The sequence below is a fragment of the Camelus dromedarius genome, chromosome 12 (assembly GCF_036321535.1).
Source record: "Camelus dromedarius isolate mCamDro1 chromosome 12, mCamDro1.pat, whole genome shotgun sequence".
In the NCBI taxonomy this organism is placed as follows: domain Eukaryota; kingdom Metazoa; phylum Chordata; class Mammalia; order Artiodactyla; family Camelidae; genus Camelus; species Camelus dromedarius.
Window position 1 is genome coordinate 43435621 of NC_087447.1, and position 12483 is coordinate 43448103.

Below are 12483 nucleotides of genomic sequence, written 5' to 3' on the forward strand. Positions count from 1 at the left end.
ACTGTGACGAGCCTGTTATCGCTTGTTATTCTAGCACTCCCTGGTGCCAAGGGAACAGTTTATACAGAGTTTCTGTGAGATATTTCACATTTGATTTAAAGCACCTTTGGGAATTAGAATCCCTGAGTCATCCTGGTAACTAAGGATGACTCAGGTTGGGATGCTTTGGTGCATGTTCTCAGGATGACTCTCAAGTCCAGAACCTTTGGTGTGATGCTCGGAGATGGGCTTCCTGCCCTTGGAAGAGCATCTTCAGCAGGTGGATTTTAAGTTGGGGCTGGGGTGGGGGCCCATGGAATGTTTCACAGGGGACTAAGTAAGGTTATGTACAGATTGTGTGACTAGGATGCACATATGGACAGTTTTGCTTGCAAAGAAAAGATGGCCTTGGCTGTCATATTTATCACAACAGACCATGAAGAGAAAAGCACTTTTCATTTTTCCTGCTGTTATATATTTCCTGTTGAATCAAATTAAGGAGTAAAATTTTATTCAAAACCAGGTGTGAGCAACGAAAGGTTCTAAGGGTCCTGTATGCCTCTTTCCCTTTCTCTCTCCCTCCCCCATTCTGCTCTGGCTTGAAATTGGGGCAGTCAGCTCCACTTGATGGGGCCAGGTCGGGTTTTTTTAATGTATCTGGTCTTTGCTCTTGGCTGCCAGGGAAAAAGAGATTAGGACTGGATCCTCTAGGTCATTAATTGCAGTGATGTTGCACAGCCCTTAAACTATTGCTGCAAAGAACACTGCCCCCAATCTCAGCATTCAACACACAGCAGAGCTAAGGTGAGAGTGTTCTTCAATTAGAAAGTGTATTTTCTGTCTCTCAGCATTTCCATTGATTCACACCAAAGAGGAGGCAGCTGGAGGAGAAGTGTTCACATGAGACCCAGGGCCTGGTTCTAGTGGCCTCTCTTAGCCACTTTTGCCCTTGCAGCAGGTAAATCTATAAGCTTTCATTTTGGTGACAGAGGAGAATTTCTAGGCTATATGTGGTGTAGAGTGAAATGTTAAGTTTGATGTGCTAATCAAAGAAGTCCATGAGTTGAATCAAATTAAGGAGTAAAGTTTTATTCAAAACCAGGTCAGCAAAGAACGGTTCTGAGGGTCCCATAGGCCTCAAATGCAGCGTTTGATCACAACCAAGTTACCTAAACGATAAAACATGGGACTTCTATTTTCAGCATCCTTTGGACTGTACACCTATCTTGAGTAGTGACTTAGGCCTGGAGTAAGGGGCAGAGGCAGAGAGGCAGGTCACCTACTGCCATCTGTGCCACATTTCATGTCTAGCCCAAGTTCAAATGATAATCAATGTACTTTTTACCAAGAATTGGTTTTCCTATGGAATTCTCACTCCCCAATGAGTCAGTGATAGGAATTGAATATCTAAGGGGATGAACAGTCAGGCCTCTTAAAGGCTGTTTTTGCAGAAAGCAGGTGACTTTGTGCATCTTCCCTGGGAGAATTCCTAGCAGGGGAAAGAGAAGGAGAGAAATTGATGCTGTGGTCACACAGAGCTGAGGAGAACTGACCACGGCCCTTTTGAGCCAGAATTTACTATGCTGCTCTGCTCGGCAAAACTGGGAAAGAGAAGCTCTAAGTCCAGAAGTGTCAGATAGTCACCAGTGAAATTCTAAAGAAGAAGAAGGTGTTTTTAAAAATCCACTGGGTCATGAGATTTAATTCCAGTTTTTAGGAAGGGCTTGTATTAAAGGAAAGGGTACATCGTTTTCTGCATTCAGCCTGGGATACCCTTTGAGAAAGAACCTTCTCTAGGTGTGAAAGAGTCTTTGTAAGTTAACTCTTGAGATGGTGACTGGAAACAGCATCAGAGTCATAACTCAAGACCACTGATATTTTGTTTCACCACAGCCAGGAACCCGTATGGATTTAGTGAGTCTTTCACTGAACTCTGAGTTGCTGGGGGCTCTGAATTACCATGTTTGCCCTGGAGTAGCTGATGTGCTGGTTGCATTTAGTTTGAGGCTTTATTATCCATTTAAATTTCCCTTGATGAAATGTTCCCATATGAATACATTGTGGAGTAAGTGAAGCAACTAAGAGCATCCACTTACAACCCTATCCTAATGTTACCAAAGTTTAAACAGGCCTGGAAGAAATGTTGGTGTCATCATTTGAATGAAACAATTCAACCTTCAAAGTAAAGGGAGGCTTTTTCACTCCTGTATTTACTATCTTTGCATTTGTGACTGTGCTTGTGCTGTGACTTCCCATAAAACAGCTTAGCTGTCTGGATTGAGGAAGATTTCTTCTCTTTATGAGCTGAGAAAAGACATTCACTGGGTTGTGATTATACTGGGGATATCACAATTCAAATGCCTGATTGCACTGTATTTGTCTGAAACTGATATGAATGACATAAGCATATTGACTCACAGGATTTGTTCAATAATGTGCTATAACAGAAAAGTATTCTCCAAGAAAATGATTCAAGCAGTACTTGGAAATTGTAATTAACTTGGTATGTATTTTCTTTCAGATAGAAAAGCCCATAGATAAGTGTAACAGAATTTTTAGCATTTACTATGTAAACTTAAATAAGCAAGGTGTGTTGTGTATTTGAGAAATGAATGCCTTCTGTATTTACCACCCAGAGACCCCACAGAACATAACATAGAAAAAAAGGAATGGGATGAAATATATTTTTATTTAAGAAAACAATAGGTAGACAACCACTAAGCATATTTTCTAATATTGACTATTTCTCTTGTTATATTTGGAGCATTTTGGTTTTCTGCATTTGATAATTATTTTTATAATTCAAATATGTTATCCCCAATTCCAAGGCCAGGTGATACCAGGTTGGACTGCAGTTAGGCTTAATTGTTTACTTTGTTCGTTTGTTTGTTTGTTAATCTTTTTTTTTTTACTTTATTACTTTTTTTGTTTAATTCAGGTTTGTTTTTTTGGGGGGGGGGATAATTAGATTTATTTTATTTTTTAATGGAGGCACTGGGGACTGAACCCAGGACCTTGTGCTCGCTAAGCACACGCTCTACCACTGGGCTACCACCTCCCCACTGGCTTAATTGTTAATAACAAGGCCTGCCTTCCTTTGATGCACACTCAGTGGTCTTTTTCTTTGGTGCTGTTTCTGGGAAATTCCTTCCCTCGGATTGCCTTGAGGTATGTGGCAGAGGATGCAACACATTTATGGCTCTGGTTACCTGGTCCAAGTTGGGACAAGACTTGAGACCGTCTGTTTTAGAACCTTAGAGAGGAAAGTTGAATAGACCCAGGAATGAGAGGTGGAAGATAGAGCTTAAAAAAAAAAAAAAGCTTCAGAGGGGAGAATCCTTGGGACTAAAACCAGCTTGGATATCTGGGAGATGAAGACAATCCTAATAATACTGGTGATCTTTACAGAAACATAATTTAAAAAACTGTTCTCTTTTGAGCAAAATCCTTAACAGCCAAGAGCTCGAGTCCAGGGCTGTGTAAGACAAGGAATTGATGATGGTCCAGTCAGCAAAGAGCAGCAGAGAATCTATCATTGTATGTGTCCTTGAAATCAGGTGAGCCCAGGCCAGCAGGCTATTCCAGACTTCTTTAGACACCATGATTATGTAGCTCACAAGGTGACTGACAGACATGGATTGGTCATAGGATACTCTGGCCAGGAGACAATAATCCCTGGTGAGTGGAGCATATAAGAAACGAATCTGTATAAAGGAATGCGCCACGGTCATGGCCGTTCTCTGCAGGATGAGACTGTGCAGTACCCTGAGGGAATGGCAGCCCACCGTGCAAACTAAAATGTGCAAGGGACAAGAGAAATTCCAGCCTAATTGGAGTATCAGGATTGCCTCCCATATCCAGGAAAGGATAGTGGCATTCAATGCTAAGAAAAACACAAAGAAGGACATTTGATGTTCTTGATTTTCTGGGAGCTCGTGAAAGGGGTGCATGAGTCTAGTGCACTGAATTTCTCCTGTCATTTTGTTTGTTCTTGATTTTGTTTCCTTCTGGGGGAAAAATAAGAAGATAGCAGACAATGAGGAAAACAGTGAATTATCAGAGGGATTGAGAGTAGACGTAAACAGCTTTCCCTCAGCAGATTTTTGATGCTAGTTCTGCAAATGTAACTCTCACATCCTTAGTGTGTACAAACAACACTGAACATATTTGCTCCTGTGAATCTTCTCACCACAAGCCATTATTAAGTCCTCTTTCTCGCACCCCTTGCTTGAATTACACTGTAGGCATGCATTCTGATAATACCCCATCTTACCTGTGAGCCTAATTTTTGCAATTGATTTCTGAAAAATAGAAATGTCCTGGTAAAAGAGGGGTTTATAAAAGTGTTCAGTGGAAGGAATTCTGATGCGACATCACTGTTCAATCTTTTTACTTAAAGAGATATTAAAATACAACTGGCATGTGGCACTATTGACTTCATACAATTTAAAGCATGATTATACGAGGAATAAAGATGAATGAATGAATGATAAGATAATAAGATGCTGGTTTTGACTGGTACTCTAGGTGTGTCCTTGCAAAGAAAGATATCCAAATAGATTGTAGAACACTCATTGCTAGGCTGAACTCTCACATACTGTTCTTTTCTCTGCGACTTTATATGAAAAATGTCCTTTATTGACCAACTGAATACCTAGAACTATAGCATTAATTTAGCTCACTCATGTTTCAAAGCTCTTGTTACATACTAGGCTCTGTAACTGTCTCCAGCCATTCTATTTTCAGAATTATTTTAACTTATTCACAAGCACATATAGTTGAATAAGAAGATCTTTTTGTTTCGGCCCATGTACTTACTTATAACCAGTTTCAAATTTAAAATTCATTTTTTGCACATATTTCATATTGCCTTTGCATTTGTTATTGTACTATTATTTGTTTGGATACTTCTGCCCCAAGTACTTAATTTGTAAATGTTCAAGCTTACTTTGTCAATACACTTTATAACACACTTTAAAACACACTTTGTATGTAACCTGAAAATAAAAATAAAAATTGAAATACTCAATTCCTTAATTATTATAGAACATGGCTGAGAAAAGCAATATGATAAAACTAGGCAGAATATGAAGATGTAGATAATTCTCTTAAGCATTTTACTATAAAACAACATTGTAAAAGATTCTGGTATCTTTTTTGGTCATGAATTATTTCTACAAAGACAATCCTTTTATGGGAGTTAAAAATGCCGCCTTTAGCCTCATTCATGCTCTTCTAGCTTCATAAGTCAGATTCTATTTGTTGAAGCCTGGACCCCCACCATTCCTAGAATCTTTCTGATCTCTCTCGGTCAACGTGCACACATGAGTTCAGAATGAGACTAATCTAGGAGGTTATTTTGAAGCTTGTTGATTCCTGAATGAAACTCAACCAGATGGCCCTCCTAGTGGTGGGGCAAGCTATGGATTCAGACAGTACTCACCAGTCATCCATAAAGCAGTTAGCAGAGATTTTAGAAATTTTATTAAAAATGCCAGTTTTGTTAAATTTGAAAGAACCAGGTAGTTTCAGGTCCCAAAGGGAGAAAAGAGGTATTTCTCTAGTATTTTTGTCTCTGTTTGAAAAAATATATATATCTATGAATTAATGACATCCCCTGTGCTCTAATGCCCCCATTATCTGGGGATGTGCCATGACTGGCAGATGTATCAGCTTGAGCTGCTGGGGAGGCAGGGATAGGCAGAGATGGTGTCTCACCTGCGAGTCCTCTGGGGCTAGTCTTTAATTCTGTTCCTCAGCTTCAGTTCCAAATATAGGAGATGTGAATCCCTGGACTAATCCTCAGGCTCACTGTGGTCTCTAAAATTGTCTGTGAGCAAAGGCTGTGCTGCTCCCCAAGGAGTCATTAAAACCACCTACTAATCCAAACCCAAGTCTAGTTTCAGGAAAACAACCTTCTTATCAAAGGCAAGCAATTGTTCCAATGAGCTTGAAAATATACTTGCTTATGACTGCAGTAAGTCAGCCTTGGTTTCGAATCAGAGCCAGCATGTTAATAGGACTAAATAATAATGATAATAAAAAATAAGGGTAACAGGTAGTGGACAGTAGTAGTACTGCTAGTAGTAAATTATTTCTAGTTTTGTGATTAGGGGTGAAAATTCTGGAGCCACACTACCCAGGACTGGAATCCAAACTCATCCACTTACATATGATCTTAGGCCAGTTACTTAACCTTCCTGTGCTCCTATTTCCTCATCTTCAAGTGGGGACAATAGCAATACTTCTCAGTGGGATGTTGAAAGGATTAAACTAATTAAAACATTAAACAATTCTTTCTTGTGTTATTGTTACTGTTTTTATTGTTTTCATATTAATAGTGTCTGATAATTATTGAGTACTCACTGTATGCTAGACGTTATTCTAAACTCTTGACATTTATTGTCTCTCTTAATCTCCAACAGTTCTGTTATCTTCATTGCATAGATGAGGAACGGAAGTACTTAGAGTTAAGTAACATGGCCAAGGTCACAAAGCAAGTGAGTGGGTGGCTGAGGTGGGATTTGAAATAAGCAATTTGAGCCCAGAATTTAGATCTTTCTCCTTAATGCTATTCTGTTTTCTGTCAATTATAAGGTGCTTTTAAATGATGTCATGTACATTATGTTCATTTATATTGTCATATTTAAACATCTGAATACCTGACTCCATATGTAATGGTGCTACGTAAGTGGATGAGGGCCATCTAAATAAAAACTCTCATCCATGTTGATTTTCTTCCAGTAAGCAATGTTGCTGCCATTCTGCACACATTTCTAACTTAGAAAAACTCTGCTAATAACATGTGCCTAACAGCCAGTGAGAGTTTTTAACTGCAAGCAACAGAAATAAAGTCTGGATATTTTCAGTAGATCAGAAGCCACCAGGAAGGCTGTAGAATCAGGTTGAAAGGTATGCCCCAAGTCCCTGCACGGAACTGAGCACGTGAGGACCCCACTGCTGGTGCTGCTCAGTGCTAGGAACTGCAGCCTGTGTTATAAGCGCAACCACCGCTGCATACTGGACACTAAGGACACTAACATCAGCCCTGCTGTCCAGAAACTGGATCTGCTGCCTCAGCAATACTTCCAGGGGCTTCCTCTGAGCTCAGCTGATGTAACATATCAACTGACAGGGTCAGTGTCTGCCCTAGGAATTTTGGCTTAGTCATTGATAGCCCTTCATTTCACTCAACTACTTAGGCAGAGAATTTACAAGTACAAATCTTTAATTCTCTTTGAGGCTTCTAGAATGATTAGAAGAGACAATCCAACACCATAGTTAATGAATTTCTGAAGTTCTTCATTCTGATGAAGGGCATTTTGTCATTAAAGACTTGCCTTCAGTGGCCACTTTAGGTGACCACAGGTGATATTTAGTGAACTATTTTAAACCTGAGTCTCTTCACATTAGTTTGATGTTCACTGCCTTTTGCCACAACCAACTCCTTTGTTGACTTTTACATTATTTATGGTTCTTAAACTAAGTAATATTAACAACTGTGGCTAAATTAAGCAGAATTGGGTTGATTGATCATAATGATCTTAGACTCATGAGTAGCCACTCAATAAGACTTTACTTTTGTGAATCAAATTAAATGCTTATTTGACCTTCTAACTGTGTTCTGTAGATCACTTATCCATTTTTCTTATTTTTTATGCTTCCGTCTCTCCATGCTTTATTATGAACATTTTCTTCTGACATATCTTCCAGCTCACTAATTTTCTCCACTGTGTCAAATATGTTATTAAAACCATCTGTTAAGCTCAATTTTTATATTGAGTTTTGAGTTTTGTAAGATAGTTTCTTTTTATATAGTTTTCAGTTTTCACTAAGATTTCAACATTTTTTAGTGTCCTTTAATACATTAATTATAGTCATTGGTTATTCCAGTATCTGGAGCCCCTTGGGTCTGTTTCTATTGTCTCTTGCTTCTGCTATTTCTTTGTATGTTGTCTTATCTTTTCTTCTTTCCACATAGCCCCATGAGACTGTCAAAAATCACGAATAAGCTTTTTGGCCACCTCCTTTTGGGAATCTGCAAAATTCCCTAGGAAAGAAAAGTCCTGAATGTTAGGCTCAGCTCTGTGGGTTTCCATCTTTGCCTAGATCTTACCCTTATAATAACTCACTACTTTGTTACTTATCTGTTGCCTTCAAGAAGTTGATTTCATTTTCACCAGATTCTGGTTGTTCTGAGAGGATTAGTTTGAATAGGCTAATCAACCAGTATCAAAAGTGGATGAATACTTATCTTTTTATTTTGTTTTTGTTTTGTTCTGCAATTTTCGAGTACTGGAATGTGACTTTTATGAGTGCAAGGACTGTGATTCTCATGCTTGCCCTTTTATTCCCAGTGCTTAGTACAGTGCCCAAGACTTAGTAGGTGCTCAGTAAATATTTGCAGAATGAAGGAATGATTCCCGAATATGAGTCTTTGGACATACGTTATATTTGACAACTTCATTCAAATAAATTCAAAGAGACAGAATCCTGAATTATTTTTGAAGAACAAATTAGGGGTTGCCAGAAGTTAAGGAGGGGATGGGAATGGGGATGGGACAGGAGTTGTGGTGACTATAAAAGGATAACACGAAGGATCTTTGTGGTGATGAAAATGTTCTTTATCTTGACTGCATCGCTGTCAATATCCTGTTTGTGAGATTATACTATAGTTTTATAAGATGTTACCATTGGGGAAAAGTGGGTAAAGGGTGTGCAGGATCTCCCTGTACTACTATTTCTTATAACTACCTGTAAATCTATAATTATCTCAAAATAATACATTTAATTTAAAAAGTAGCATCATCTAGAAATATATATGTATACATATATGTGTATATATATATATACACACAAGCACTAATTTTTCCCAGAAGGATTTCTATTTTGAATTGAAATTACATCTGCTCACTGTATCTTTGTTTATTCTTCTTTTTTAATTGACGTACAGTCAGTTACAATGCATCAATTTCTGGTGTACAGCACAATGTCCCAGTCATGCATGTTTTTGTTTGTTCTTGTGTGTCCCAATACAATTAGAATTATTTTAGAAATCCATCAAAAGTTTTCATTAAAAATTCTAATGTACACATAAAAATAAGTTTATAGATATTCTTAGATGGTACATATTTATATGAGCATGGGTACATATAATTTTCTCTGTCCTGATGGATTTTCAGTGGAATTTTGACAAACAAGTATTGTCCTCAAGGGGTTACATCCCCAAAGACCCTGAATCTCATGAATATAACCTTGCTTGGCAGAGACAAGTCTTTGACATTTGTCCTTGTTGTTGAGGTACAAACATCTGCAGGTAATAACTTTCCTTTTCTATTGATACAGGAACGTTTGTCTCTCATTTTTGTATTAGAACCTAAGGTTTGGGTATTTTAAGGGAATAATCATTTGTTGAACATCCACTTATTTCTATGAGTATTGTTTGGTATTATCATGCACATTATCTTATTCAAAACAAGAATTTTCTGAGGTATTTCTTTAAACAAATAAATATGGAAGGGTTGAAGATTTTATATAAATTGTCTAAGATTCCATAGGTAATCAGTGGGAAAGCAAGAATCTGATTCCAGGCCTAGATGGCTGCAAAATTCATGGCTTGTCTGTGCTTCCACGCCATTACTGGCACTCAAAACAGACTCTGAACTTGATCTGGTCATAGGCATCTATTTTCTCTAAAATTTTAAGCTTTCTGTCTTGGGCCTGTGTCTAGTTAATGAAGTTTCTAATTCTAATTCTAGGTAGGATTTCTGAGTTCAGACATGTAATTGTTGTTCGTATCGTGACATGTTATTGCTCAACCAATTCACATATAACATTATTTCTGTTCAGAATAAAAGTGTAACAATGTGGCTGGCTGAGCACATGGTTGATGATGCCATTTGAGTGTGTGTGTGTGTGTGTGTGTGTCTGTGTCTGTGTCTGTGTAATGTCAATGTGCTTGACACTGAATTCTTGAAGGAAAAATAAATTATTCTTTCATCTTGGTTGCTCTGTAAAGAGCCAATTATAGGAATTCTTGTGGTTGTTATTGTTGAGGAGTTTTGACAATGAAAATGCTGCACAAAGAATGGAGGTTTCCACGAGTAAATAAACCTTATATTAAATGACATAAGAAAACATTGAATCATCTTAAATTTCTTCCAGTAGAAGAGAAAAGAATATAATTGATAAAACGGGATGAAATATTTGACATGTGGAAAAGAAATTTTCTCTCTTATTTTCTCAGCTACAACACCTCTTTCTGTTCCCTCTGGACAGCCTGTCCTTCATCCTCCCCTGCTCCATCATTTCCTCTCCACTTATTTTTGTAACAGTTTTTTTTTCTATTCCTTTCTTAATTCTATTATAGGCAACAATTGGATATTTAAAATACATAGACACAAAGACATTGCAGATTCCATAAATAAAGTATCTTTCTACCTAAAACATTCTCTTCCTGTGGATGTGTGGATTATGGGCTATGGTGGGTTTAATCTGTGCCAAATCCTGGAATATCAGCCTTGATTTGATTCTAAAACACAGAGTCACAACTACTCAGGCAGATTCTGTAATTCCTGAATCTCACCAATTGTCAGGCTTATCTATAAAGGCAGTTCATTCAGACCAAGTACAGTTGCAACTATTTGATAATTCTTCTATGTACTGAATAAATATTTTTTAATTGAAGTATAGTGATCTACAATGTTGTTAGTTTCAGATGTACAGCAAAGTGGTTCAGTTACACACATACATCTATAAAACTATTCTTTTTCAGGTTCTTTTCTATTACAGGTTATTACAAGACATTGAATATAGCTCTCTGTGCTATACAGTAGACTCTTGTTGGTTATCTATTTTATATATGTTAATCCCAAACTCCTGATTTATCCCCCTCCCCTCTTTTCCCTTTGGTAACCACAGGTTTGTTTTCTATGTCTGTGAGCCTTTATGTTTTATAAATAAATTCACTTGTATCATTATTTTTTAGATTCGACATATAAGCTATATCATATGATATTTGTCTTTCTGTGTCTGACTTACTTCACTTAGTATGATAATCTCTAGGTCCATCCATGTTGCTGCAAATGGCATTATTTCATTCTTTTTTATGGCTGAGTAGTTGTTCACTGCATATATCGACCACAACTTCTTTATCCAGTCATCCGTTGATGGACATTTAGGTTGTTGCCGTGTTTTGGCTATTGTAAATAGTGCTGCTATGAACATTGGGGTGCATGTATCTTTTCCAATTAGAGTTTTCTCTGGATATATGCCCAGGAGTGGGGTTGCTGGATCATATGGTAACTCTATTTTTAGTTTTTTAAGGAACCTCTGTACTGTTCTCCATAGTGGCTGCACCAATTTACATTCCCACCAATGGTGTGGGAGGGTTCCTTTTCCCCACACCCTCTCCTGAGCTTATTTGTCAACTTTTTGATGATGACCATTGAATAGATATTTTGTGTATCCTCTGGACTTCTAAGACTTGGACCCTGGAGTAGTAAAAAAATAAATAAAGTACGTCAGCTTCCCTCCCGAGTCATTTCTTGCCTAAGGTTAACGTCACTTGTTCCTCCATTCACTTCAGACTCCCGTGCCTGCTCCTCTCTACTCATATGCTCACCCAGTTCACACAGAGTGCCAGTCAGCCTCCCTATTTTGTAGCAGCTATTGCAAAATTTCCTCCCATTTTGTTAGTTCCCCTTTGTCTGTACTGATCCATGTTATACTCCCAACGTCTATTACCAATAAAGCCTGCTTTTCCATAAACTCCCGAGACTCTACAAATACTCAAATATTTTCTCTTATTTGTGACTAAGGATGCCCACATTTAATTTTTAATTTTCATGAGAATTTTGCTGTCCTTCATAAAAACCAATTTCTCCAGTTTGGGGATTTTCTCTCTCATCTCTCTCAAGTTCAGTTTAAACATTTTAGGTAATATCAGCATATATCTTCATCCCATCCTGTCTTAGTGAGATGTTCTCTATTTCTAGCCAATTTTTTTGTAACCTTATATGAAATAGCAGGCATAGGTAGAACTGATATGTCACAATAGACTCTACATCATATCCAGGATGTACACTCCATAAAGATTATTCAAGATATCACTGGCAATTTTGGATCTATGTCAAGTCACCACTGCAGTAATCTCAGAAATGACTACTATAGGACAAATTTTTTTTAACCTCAGGATCTTTGACCCTTGGTTTTACCTAGTAGTTCTCTTTATTGGTTTTTAATTTTCTAACAGGGATGACTTTTCTCTAGATGGGATGCTGGGATTGCCTCAAAATTATTAAATCAATCCAGGTTAATGGAATAGCTTCCCCATCACCTCTTCCCCACAATTTTGAGAGTAGTCTTCATTTCCTTTTTTGTTCATTCAGCTCTTAACTACAACATACTAATACACATTCAATATTTTTTTGTAATATCTTCTCTACCCCCTCTTTGAATGTTATCTCCAGTCGACTGGAGCTGACAAAGGTTATTTTCAAGTCT